Here is a 12,903-nt window from a genome sequence, read left to right on the forward strand (position 1 = left end):
AATACAAAATTAGCTGGTGTGGTGGCATATGCCTGTAATCTGAGCTACCCGGGAAGCTGAGACAGGAGAATCACTTGAACCCGGGAGGCAGAGGTTGCGATGAGCTGAGATGGCGCCAATTGCACTCCAGCCTGGACAACAAGAGCGAAACTCCGTCTCAAAAAAATAAAATAAAAAATAAAAAAAAAAGAAGGAGGGGAACAGACAAAACCCAGGGAAACCCCAGCATTCACAGGCCAGGGGGAAGGAGCCTGCCAGGAGCAGCGGTTGGAAAATGTGAAGATAGAGAAACTGCCGGGGAGGAACCTGTGCAGGCAGTGTGGCCTCCTGTGTCAATGCTGCAAGGACCTTGAAGATGACGAGGCAAGAAGATGGCTTTGGCACCACGGCAGTGACCTTGGCAAGAGCCATTTTGGTGGAGTGCTGAGTGGGTTCCAGAAAGAAAATTAGGTAAGGAACAGAGAGAGTGAATGTAGCCCTCCCTGCCACGCTCTCAAAAATATCAAGTATAAAGAGAAACAACAGCATGTGAACCTAAGGAGGATGTGGACCAAAGGAGAAGCTTTTTCTTTAAGAGGGACGAGGCCTGAGCATGTCTAAATGCTGGTGGGAAAGAGCGAGTGTAAGGAGGGAAGCCACATGGCAGAGAGAGGACCAGAGATGCAGTGAGGTCTCTGAGGTGGTGGGCGGAGGGAGTCGGAAAGTGATAGGACCTGGAGTTCAGGTTCATTGCTCTTTCTTTTGTTAACACATATTCCTCAAGTGTCTGCCACAAGGAGCCTGGGTCTTCACCAAGCACTGTTCCCCGACCAAACTGAGGGTTGAGCTGCTTATTCTCACGGCCCAATAATGAGATACAGATGAACTGGGAGATAACGGAGTTTCTTTCTGTAGCCAGTGACAGGGAGAAGGTCTGGAAATTATCGCCAGACCAATTCAAAATTACAAAGTTTCCCAGAGGTTATATCCCGTCTAAGCTATATGTCTACATGTAAGCGTGCATTCATCTAAAGACATAAGCGATTAATTCATCTATAACTAAGGTCTGAGTCCTGAACACCTTCCTCTGGAACCTCAGTAAATTTACTTACTCTAAATGGGTCCACGTGCTGGGGTGATTACCCTTATCTTGTCTCCTGCTAAATTATGGAGGTTAGGGGAGTTCTTTCAGAACCCAAATAAACTTGTTTGTGGAGGCCTGGGGAGTTTCTTCAGATCCCCAATAAAACGTTTTAAATCCTAAACGGGTCCTGTTAGGAATTCCTTCATTATCTTATCATGCTTCAAGGCCCAGGAAAAGCCTAGGCAAAGCTCTTGGTGGATTTTGTTACATCCCAGCCTTTGCATGAGGGCACTGGCTCTCTCAGCTTTTAATATTTAACTTACCCAGTCAGTCAGTGCTGAAACAGTTGTTATGGAGGCCTGCGTTCGTGAGACCTGGCCTGCCACAGCACCTCTTCATTGCTTCCTCTGTGAGCAAAGAGGAAGAGTGAGGAGTAGGACGCTTGCGAAGGTTTTAGATGCAGGCTTAGGAGGATGAGGGGTACTCTCTGAGGTCTGAGAAGTAAGGAACCGAGGGTGAATGCGGTCACGGTGTTGAAGGAGACTGGGGGAAAATGGGCAATGCTCAAAACGATCATGGCGGAGACTGCTGATTTGGAAATAGAAGGAGGCTGTGCTGTGTTGAGGGCCCACTGAACTGGAGGCTGTGGACACTGTTCAGCAGACCCTGGGTGTGATCCTCTTCATCAGCACTCCCTGTCTGGGTGATGGAGGCCGGATGGACAGTTGGATGGAACCAAAGCCCACCCCCAACAATGGAGGCTATACAAGGATGACAAAAGAGTGAGTAAAAGAGTGAGGATACTGGCAAGAGAGTAGCTGAACTGATGACCAGATGAGGTCTCAATTGTATGCAGAAGGGAAATAAAAATGGAAAGCGCCCATAGAAATTATTATTATTATTTTTGAGGTGGAGTTTCACTCTTTCGTCCAGGCTGGAGTGAAGTGGCATGATCTTGGCTCACTGCAACCTCCGCCTTCTGGGTTTAAGTGATTCTCTTCCCTTAACCTCCTGAGTAGCTGGGATTACAGGCACCCACCACCATGCCCAGCTAATATTTGTATTTTTAGTAGAGACGGGGTTTTGCCATGTTGGCCAGGCTGGTCTCGAACTCCTGACCTCAGGTTATCTACCCGCCTTGGCCTCCCAAAGTGCTAGGGTTACAGATGTGAGCCACTGCACCCAGCTACCCATAGAAATTAGAAATTTTGATTGGGCGCAGTGGCTTATGCCTGTAATCCCAGCACTTTGGGAGGCTGAGGCAGGCGAATCACTTGAGGCCAGGAGTTCGAGACCAGCCTGCGCAACATAGTGAAACCCCATCTCTAGTAAAAATACAAAAACTAGCCAGGCATGGTGGCACTTTTCTGTAATCCCAGCTACTTGGGAGACTGAGGCACGAGGGTCACTGGAACCCAGGAGGCTGAGGTTGCAGTGAGCTAAGATCGTGCCACAGCACTCCAGCGTGGGTGACAGAGTGAGATTCTATCTTAAATAAATAAATAAGAAAATTTGAGGATCCAAAAATCTCAGTGAATCAGAGAACAGGTGTAGTGGGACTAAGAAAGGAAGAGTAGTTGAACTGATGGACCAGATGGGTTCTAGATTGTGATAGCTTCAATTATGTTCACAAATTCTTTGGCACTCCCTTCAAAAGATGGAGCCTAATTCCCTCTCCTTGAGCATGGGCTGGACTTGGTGCTTCCATTCTAACATGGAGAAAAAAACCAGGTTATAAAGGCACTCTGGCTTCAGTGTGGTGTCTCTTGGATCACTTGCTCTGGGGGGACTTAGCTGCCATGTCTTGAAGACACTCAAGAATCCCTCTGGAGAGGCCCACGTGGTGAGGAACTGAGGCCTCCTGCCAACAACCAACTCTACATTGCCAGGGGTGTAAGTGCGCCATGGAGGAAATAGGTAAGCATCTTGGCTGCAACGTCCCGAGGGGCCTTGAACCAGAACCACTCAGCTAAGCCGCTCCTGGAGTCCTGACTCAGCAACGGTGTGAGTTCATAAATTGTTGTTTTAAGCTGCTGAGGTTTGGGGCAATCAGTATTGCCACCACAGAAAACAACAGAGGCACTGAAAAATGAGAGAATGAGCATGGATGGTAGAATGTTTGAATCCCAGACACCAGAGGTTCAACAGATGTGGGCATACAACAATGAATGTCAGAAGTGGCTTGGAAGAGAGGATGCTGGAGCTGCAAAATTCAGGAAGTTGAAATATTGGGCAGCTTGTCGGAATTAGAGTAAAGTTACCCAAACCAAAGCAGAACTCAGCTCAAAGAGAGACCATGAGCCATGGACGAGGTCTTTGATGAGGAGGAGTGACAGGCATGCAGGTGGATGGCATCACTGAGTAGGGTCAGATGGCATGAGTAGGAGCCTTCACATAAAAGTGAGGGAGTAATGGTTTTGATGCAGGATTATTCTCTACCAGACTCCCAGCAGGGGCACCCCACCTACTCGGCCCGCTATGCTCAGGCCCTTGCAGGAGGGAACACGTCAGTGAGCGAGTGTGGGATCCAGCCCACCATAGGAGCAAGCTCCATGCAGGGCCTGTGGCCAGACCAGGCGTGTTACCTCAAGAGGAACGTGGCAGTGCCCAGGCAGGGGTACCTGCCACCTGAAAGCCCCAGAGGGAGTGTTAGTGTGCTAATTAGCTCTCTTAGTTCTGTCATCCATGGCCAGATGGACGGTGGTGTGTTAGCAGCTCAGTCAGTCCCTGGCCCCATTGTGTGAGGCAGCTGCCCTCTGCCAGCGAGGGCAAAGGGCCAGTGTGACAGTCTTTCTGGGTGCCCACACTCGGTGGGTCCTGAGCTCTTTTCTAGCATCCAAGAAGAATGAGGTCATGCTTGGCAATTAAAGGATGGTGAGGGCGGAGAATTTTATTGAGCAACGGAACAGCTCTCAGTAGAGAGGGGAACTGGAGAGGGAATGGGAAGGGCAGGTCATCTTTCCCCGAAGTCAGGAGGTCTCTTCCCTGAAGTCAGGCCGTCTCCCTGTCTCCCCTCTACTGACTGAGTCTGGGATTTTTATAGGAACTGTAAGGTGGAGGTGGGGTCATTTAATTGGTTAAAAGGCATTATTCAGAAAGAACCAATCAGGAGAGAGCAGGCAAACAAGAATAGAAGTTCTCACTCTGGTCTGTGGGTTTTAGGCTGTTTTTGGCTTGAAGGTGGAGTTTCACTGGGGACCCACCCCTATCTTCCTAGGATTTCTTTGCCTCCTGCCCCTATTAATTTGAAAGCAATACAAGCTCACGAAGGGGCTTCTGTCCCTCTCCAGATTCCAGGGCTTTGTGGTGTGGCAGGATGAGTGGCCACACTTGAGAGACTCAGGAGACAGTGAGGTTTAACCTAAAGCCATGAGCTGCGAATCCACTCAAGCAGGAGGCTGAAAATGCAAATATAGGAAAGTACAGTTACCGTGGAGTGGGGATGCCGCAAGATATGGCAAAGGTTTTGGAAGAAAGGGAGTGGAGGAGGGTATGTGTGTGTGTGAAATTAAACCTGAGGCACACTGAAGAGGATTCAGGCAGGGCTAACTGACGGCTTCTGAGGTTTCTGGGATATCCCTCCAGTCGCCGTCACAAACACTAATTCAATTTCTCAGCCGTTCATGCCTATAATGCACACATTACTGGAGTCACACAAACACAGCAGCCCTGCATGTTAAACATGGGATCTGGGTCACAGGCATTCAACATACTGAGATTTTTCTCTTATAAAATATTATTCTTGCAGAAGTCTGATTAATTCTTCATATTGTTTGAAAGGATATAGTTAGATAACAGGCTTCTAAAGGCAACTTTCTAATCTAGTACAGGGAGATAGTAAATATTTGTTGCTACATGGTTGATGTCTGTTTTTTTGGTTATTGTTGGGGAGGTTCGTTTCATTTCTTTTTGTTAAAAATGAAACCTTAGCTGAGTGTGGTGACATGTTGCAGTCGCAGCTACTTGGGAGGCTGAGGTGGGAGAATTCCTTGAGCCTGGGAGATTGAGGCTGCCATAAGCCATGATTGCATCACTGCGTTCCAGCCTGGGTGACAGAGCAACACCCTGTCTCAAAACAAACAAACAAACACACACACAAACCACATTCTCTACATCTGAGAGTATCCTATAAAAAATAACTCAGTGTTTGGGATTTATTCAGGGTTTGTAGAATAAGTAAACGTTTCTTAAGTGTACAGATTAATGCTTACATAGCTGGGCACGGTGGCTCATTCCTGTAATCTCAGCACTTTGGGAGGCTGAGCCAGGTGGATTGCTTGAACTCAGGAGTTTGAGACCAGCCTGGGCAAAAAATACAAAAATTACAAAAAATACAAAAATTAGCTGGGTGTGGTGGTATACACCTGCAGTACCAGGGCTGAGGTGGAAGGATTGCTTCAGCCTGGAAGGCTGAAGCTGCAGTGAGCTGTGATCGTGTCACTGCGCTCCAGCCTGGGAGACAAAGTGAGACCCTGTCTCAAAAAAAAAAAAAAAAAAAAAAAAAAAGGCTTACATAACAGGAATATTCTGAATTGGAGTTTACAAAAACTGGAAATCTAGGCTGGGCATAGTGGCTCACACCTATAGTTCTAGCGCTTTGGGAGGCTGAGGTGGGAGGATCATTTGACTCCAGGATTTCAAGACCAGCCTGCGCAACATTGGGAGTCTCCATCTCTACAAAAAAATTTAAAAATTAGCCCAGCACGGTGGTACAAGCCTGTAGTTTCAGCTACTTAGGAGGCTGAGGTGGATTGCTTGAGCTGGGAGGTGGAGGCTGCAGTGAGCCATGATCGGGCGTGATCGGGTGTGATCGGGCACCACTGCACTCCAGCCTGGGTGTCAGAGCAAGACCCTGTTTCAAAAACTAAATAAGGAATTGTGAATGTCTTTAAAGAATGAAAACGATACTTATGTGTATATGCACTATATAAAAACATATATTATTTATGAGAAATATAAACAAGTTTCCTGAGGAGTCAAATAACAGTTCTGAAAATGAGTAGAAAAGACGAGGGGTGTGTGTGGGGTAGGGGGGTTACTCAGCGTTCACTGCGTTCACTTACCCTCCACCAACAGCAACAACTAAAGCGTCCATTGAGTGTTTTCTGAACTCAGAACAATGTAGCATTCTAGGCTCTATGACATCATTTTTTAAAAATAGCTGCTTTCACCAACAGATATCAGTTTATAATGAAAACGTTTTTTCATTTCTTTTGGGAAGAGGGAGGGGAAAGTAGGGGACAGGAGTGACCAGTGACTAAGTGAGATAAATGTTCTAATTGTCCCCAGTCTCTATGTAAATAGAAATGTAACTGGCACCAAGCTGCAAGGTCACGTGCACATTCTCTCATAAAAATATTAAGCAAATAGTTCGTTCCATTGTTTGAGTTTATGACTATTAAGTCATTAACATCATGAGTTTTATTTAGTTGACTTTTAATAGATTAGAAACAATTGGCAATCACAAGATAAACATCTCCATGGATGCTTCCGTGATGACTTCGATGAGGATGATAAAGGTGCGGCCCAAGAGACGTGACCAGGGCCAGGATGTCGCATATGCACAGAGGCCTGGCGCCCACCCAGACTGGCCTCTGCTGTGGGCAGATGGGGCCTCTGCTTTCAGATCCCCTCTGTGCCCCACAGTTTTCTACCACTCAGTATGCAAAATTTCACTGCTTTCAGAGTCACAGAGAAGCCTTGTTGCCCGTGGTGTGCTGGGAAGTGCTGAACAGCTGGCTCTCAGAAATGTTTCCGTGGTGTAAATGTCCCCTGACCACCGTCAATTTCAGACTTCCCAACCCTGGCTCTGAATGTGGGCTTGGGAAGAGTCATGCATAATCAGCTCTTGGGAGCCAGTGGGAGCAGACTCCAGCAGGCGGATACTGCTCCTACTTCACCACAAATGGTCCCTTCGTGTTAGAGGCAGCCTGCTAGTCTGCAAGCTTGATTTATAAGGTTCAGATTCCCTTGAAATACAAATCTCCTGGGAAAGGCTGGAGGCCCTCTATTCCTTCCCTCCCTCCCTCCCTCCCTCCCTCCCTCCCTCACCCCCTTTCCTTCCTTCCTTCCTTCCTTCCTTCCTTCCTTCCTTCCTTCCTTCCTTCCTTCCTTCCTTCCTTCCTTCCTTCCTTCCTTCCTCTTTTCTTCCCTGTCTCTCTTCTTCTGTCAGAATTTACTGATGAAAGTTAATGTGCTAGACAGTGTTCCAGGAACTGGGATACAAAGACTGGTCAGAACTCATCTCTGGCAGTGGGAACCTGTGGTCCAGGTGGTGGAGACGAACATACAAATGTCATTCATGTTTATAGGCCGGGTGCGGTGGCTCACACCTATAATCCCAGCACTTTGGGAGCCCAAGGTGGGTGGATTGCTTGAGCTCAGTAGTTCAAGACCAGCCTTGGCAACATGGTGAAACCTTGTTTCTACAAAAACACACAAAAATTAGCCGGGTGTGGTGGTGGGCGCCTCTAGTCCCAGCTACTAGGGAGGAAGAGGTGGCAGGATCACTTGAGCCCAGGAGGCAGAGGTTGCAGCGATCTGAGATCGCGCCACTGCACTCCAGCGTGGGTGGCAGAGCGAGACCCTATCTCAAATAATAATAATAATAATAATGTTTACATATTCTATGATAGACGACTGTACAGGGCACAACTGGACTCAGAGGACAGCGATGACTTCCACCCGTTCAGAAATAAATATGTAAGGAAAAGCTTCCAGAAGGTGCTGGTGCTTGAGCTGCAACATCAGAAGTGTCCGTGTTTGAATTCATACCAAGTAATGGACAAACAATGACAGCAGCTGTGGCAGCAGCAGGCTTGTGCTGAGTGTGTTCTGTGTGCCACGCTAAATTCCTCTATTATGTTGTGCAATCCTGACAGTGACTCTCAAAGATTATACTGTTTTATACTCCTATTTCAGATGAGCAAATTGAGGCACAGGGAGGGTAAGTAACTTGCCAAAGACCACAGAGCTAGTAAAACGTGGTGCCAAGATTTGAACTCAGGCACTGTGATACTAGGGCCACAATTTCAACCATCCACAACATACTGCCTCAAATAATGTCACAGCTACAAATGAAAGTTTTCCAGTTGTTCAAATAGGGAAAGTGGGATGGGGCTGCAGGGGACATGGCTTAAATCAGGAGTGTCCAATCTTTTGGCTTCCATGGGCCACATTCAAAGAAGAATTGTCTTGGGCCACACATAAAATACACGAACACTAATGACCGCTGATGAGCCAAAAAAATTGCAAAAAAATCTCATAATGTTTTAAGAAAGTTTACGAATTTGTGTTGAGCTGCATTCAAAGCTGTCCTAGGCTGCAAGAGGCCAGTGGGCTGCAGGTTGGATGAGCTTGGCTGAAACCATTACTCGTCCTAAAATAGAACGGGCATGTGCCCTCAAAAAGCCCTGGGTCAGGGCATCTGTCTTGTCTTTGCAGAACAATCAGATGTTCTACGTGGAATCCATCGCTGAGCGCACCAGCTTGGCAGCAGTTCATTACCTATAGTGCAGTAGTAATTGCACCATGAAGAAATTTTCTGTAACTAATTCCAGCAATAATTAGATTAGATACTTATTTAGTGCATATTTCAATAAAGCTGCAATGTTAACTTCATGTTCAAATGAACAAGACTGTTTTGCAGAGATCAAATGACACCACATTAAATTGACACTGAAGAGTGCCTGTTGGCAGAGTTTTGGCTAAGCCATGGGGTCGGGTTATCTTGAACTAGCAAACAAAGTCTTGAAATTATTAATGCCTTTATGTTTACTAAACTATGTAAACAGAGGTTCTCTGCCCAACGGAAGTCAAAATATATAGGCCAATTAAAGAGCTGGACTTCAGGCTACAGGCTATTTTTGTATGTGTTAGTTTAGCAAAACAGGATCTACTGTGTTAGTTTGAAATATTATTGGGTTTATATTTTGGTTAGGACTTAACATGTATGTTGCCTTGGTTTTACGGTTGTGTAAGAGGCTTAAGGAATTTCTTTTCTTTAAATTAATATTGCAACGTTCTTTTTTTTTTTTTTCTTTCTGTCTTTCTTTTTTTTTTTTTGGTTAGAGATGGGGTCTCACTGTGTTGCACAGATTGTATTCTGACTCCTGGGCTCGAGGGATCCTCCTGCCTCAGCCTCTCATGTAGCTAGGATTACAGGCACACGCTACTAGGCCAGACTGCAAATTCCAGCTTCTACCTCATCATTCATTTGAAAGTTTATGATTTTCCCTTTTTTCAGTCCTGGAGAACTGGGTCTTGGACACTTGGCTAAGACAATTTGTGGACACCCAGAGAGCATTGCTCACTCGTTCTTTTTGAATACTTTCTGTCCCTAGCTCTTACATATTACCTACTGTCAGAGACAGTAGTTTTCAGTTTCATATTTCATGGAGTGTGTAGATAAAGCACTCAGAAATGCACTTAGGCTGCTGCAAGCCACAGAGAACCCAATGCCCAGCTCCCAGGGAGTTTGGGAAGGCAAGTGTTTTTAGTTGACAGCAGTACTGTCCTAAACAAAGCCTAGGTGTTGCTGTTCAGCAGGAGGGGAGATGGATACATGGTAGGAAACTAGCAGAGTCAGCTAAACTGAATGGGTGAAAGAAAAGTCAAAACCTTTCTTACATTTCTCTCTGATTAGTCCCTCCTTCCCACTGTTCTCTCCTTGGCTCTTTAGAGGTAGTGTTGTGCTGATATATGTTACCCATTGGGCTCTCTGAGAGAAAGAGCTCTGGTTTATGGTGTTTGTCAATTTCCATGGTGTAAATGTGTCTACCATGGTGAGTTTCAAGCTACCTGTGTGACGCCACTGAGCACAGCCTTGGGAAGAGATGCCCAGTGGCTCACCATCACACGGTTTTTCTACCAGACACATCCAGCAGGACTCACAGCCTCAAGTGTATACCTAATAGTAAAATGTTTTATTACTCTGCCAGGGCTGCCATAATAAAGTACCACAGACTGGGTTGCTTAAACCAGCAGTCCCTAACCTGTTGGCACCAGGGACTGGTTTAATGGAAGACAATTTTTCCATAAACCAAAGGTTGGGAGAATGATTTCGGGATGATTGAGTCACATTACATTTATTGTGCACTTTATTTCTATTCTTATTATGTTGTAGTATATAATGAAATAATTACACAACTCACCATAATGTAGAATCAGTGGGAACCCTGAGCTTTCTTTCCTGCAACTAGATGGTCCCATCTGGGGGTGATAGGAGACAGTGACAGATCATCAGGCATTAGTTAGATTCTCATAAGGAGCACACAACCTAGATCTCTCGCGCACACAGTTCACAATAGGGTTGGCGCTCCTATGAGAATCTAATGCCACCGCTGGTCTGATAGGAGGCGGGGGCGGGGAGCTCAGGCCGTAAGGCTCGTCCACCCTCTGCTCACCTCCTGCTGTGCAGCCTGGTTCCTAACAGGCCATGAACTGGTACCGGTGTGTGGCCAGGGGCTGGGGACCCCTGGCTTAAACAGCAGAAACTTATTTGCTTACAGTTCTGGAGGCCAGAAGTTGACAATCAAGATATCAGCAGGGTTGGTTTCTCCTGAGGCCTCTGTGGCTTGCAGATGGCCGCTGTCTTCTTGTTTTTTTTTTTTTTTTTTTTTTTTTGAGACGGAGTCTTGCTCTGTCTCCCAGGCTGGAGTGCAGTGGCATGACCTCGGCTCACTGCAACCTCCACCTCCTGGGTTCAAGCCATTTTCCTGCCTCAGCCTCCCCAGTAGCTGGGATTACAGGCACGCACCGCCATGCCCTGCTAATTTTTGTATTTTTAGTAGAGACAGGGTTTCAACATCTTGGCCAGGCAGGTCTTGAACTCCTGCCCTCGTGATCTGCCTGCCTTGGCCTCCCAAAGTGCTGGGATTACAGGCTTGACCCACCGTGCCCAGCCGGGCCACTGTCTTCTTGTCTCTTCACATGCTTGTCCCTCTGTGCACATGGACCTCTGGGGGTCTCTCTGTGTGACCAAATTCCCTCTGCTTATGAAGATACTATCCTATTGGATTAGGGCCTACACCCTAATGACCTCATTTTACCTTCATCAACTCTTGATGGACCCCTCTGCAAATACAGTCACATTCTGAGGCACTGGGGGTCAGAGCTTCAGCATAGGAATTGAGGGGAGGGGGACACAACACAGCCCATAACAAATGTGGTAAAAAAATTAGGAAGCAATCAACTTTAAGTATTTCCTTTGTTTCTCAACATGTATTTAATTATAAATGTATAGTATTTAAGTTTTAATAATGTCTATGTTTAACAGTTGACTTAAAAAAATAACTGAATATTTAAACATAGGCTCTCATGAGCTGATGAGCTGATTCCAGCACTGCTTTAAAAGAAAATAAAAGCTTATACTTTTATTTGGTTATTACCCACCCTGAAATACAAAGTGCTGTGTGGCAGGGTGTCAATTTTCTTAAGGTTTCTTTGCTGGCAACAATCTCCTCATTATCGTGAGAAAATGAAATAATCCCTAAGCTGACTCCGGTGGTAATACTCTTTCATTTTAAAAAAGACCCTGGCCAGACATGGTGGCTCACACCTGTAATCCCAATACTTTGGGAGGCCAAGGCAGGAGGATCACCTTAGGTCAGGAGTTTGAGACCAGCCTGGCCAACATGGTGAAACCCCATCTCTACTAAAATTAGCTGGGTGCAAAAATTAGCCAGGTGTGGTGGTGCACACCTGTAGTCCCAGCTGCTCAGGAGGCTGAGGCAGGAGAATCGCTTGAATTGGGAGGTGGAGGTTGCAGTGAGCTGAGATCACACCACTGCACTCTAGCCTGGGTGGCAGAGCAAGCTTCCATCTCAAAAAAAAAAAAATAAAAATAAAAACAAAAAAAAAACAAAAAGAAAAAAAAAGATCCTAATAATAACTAGTGGTTTCATGATGCTTTGCAATTGAAAAAAGTATTTTAACTTATTCCACACTCTATTTAAAAATTGAGTACCTGATCTGGGCTGTGTCCCTCCCAAATTCATATGTTGAATCTTCCATGTGATGGTATTAGAAGGGGGGACTTTGGGGTGATTATGTCATCAGGGTGGAGCACTCATCATATTACCACCCTTATAAGAAGAGACACTTAGAGCTAAATGATGAGAATTTATGAACACAAAGAAACAACAGACACTGGGGTCTATTCGAGGGTGGAGGGAGGGTGGAGGGAGAAGAACAGAAAAGATAACTATAGGGTACTGGGCTTAATAACTGGGTGAAGAAATAATCTGTACAACAAACCTCATGACATGAGTTAACCTATGTAACCTTCACATGAACTCCCAAACCTAAAATAAACATTAAAAAAAAAAAGGAGAGTCACAAAGCTGGATGCAGTGACTTGCACCTATAATCCCAGCAGTTTGGGAGGCTGAGGCAAGAGGATTGCTTAAACCCAGAAGTTCATGACCAGCCTGGGAAACATAGTGAGGTTTCTGTCTCTGTAAGAAATTTTAAAAATTAGCCCAGAGTGGTGGTGCATGCCTGTGGTCCCTGCAACTTGAGAGGCTGAGGTGGGAGGATCTCTGGAGCCCAGGAGTTTGAGGTTGCAGTGAGCTATGATCGTTGCACTGCACTCCAGTCTGGGTGACAGACAGGGTGAGACCCTGTCCCTAAAAAGAAAAAGAAGAAGAAGAAGGAGAGGAGGAGGGAGAAGAGGAGGAGTAGGAGGAAGAAGAAGGAGGAGGAGGAGGAAGAAGAAGGAGAGGAGGAGCAGGAGGAGGAGGAGGAGGAGGAGAGACATATGAGAGCTTGCTTCCTTTCTCTCTGCTCTCTACCATGAGCACACCAGCAAGAAGTCAGCGTTCTGAAAACCAAGAAGCAGG

General features: G+C 46.1%; 2 long non-coding RNA genes across 3 annotated transcripts in view; both read right to left on the reverse strand.

Moving 5' to 3' along the window:
- The window catches only part of LOC105482033 (uncharacterized), a 56,228-nt gene extending 50,060 nt beyond the window's left edge, over window positions 1-6,168 (reverse strand). For both annotated transcript variants that reach the window (XR_987352.2, XR_011606555.1), the window contains exon 1: window positions 6,127-6,168. This is a non-coding gene — a long non-coding RNA (uncharacterized lncRNA). The remainder of the gene's footprint in view (window positions 1-6,126) is intronic.
- On the reverse strand, window positions 3,808-5,358 carry LOC139355694 (uncharacterized). The gene is made up of 3 exons (XR_011606556.1): window positions 5,275-5,358; window positions 4,207-4,461; window positions 3,808-4,109 (listed from the first exon to the last, which is right to left on the reverse strand). It is a non-coding gene; the product is annotated as an uncharacterized lncRNA (long non-coding RNA).
- Window positions 6,169-12,903: the final 6,735 nt, after the last annotated feature.

Source organism: Macaca nemestrina, chromosome 8 (assembly GCF_043159975.1).
Source record: "Macaca nemestrina isolate mMacNem1 chromosome 8, mMacNem.hap1, whole genome shotgun sequence".
In the NCBI taxonomy this organism is placed as follows: Eukaryota; Metazoa; Chordata; class Mammalia; order Primates; family Cercopithecidae; genus Macaca; species Macaca nemestrina.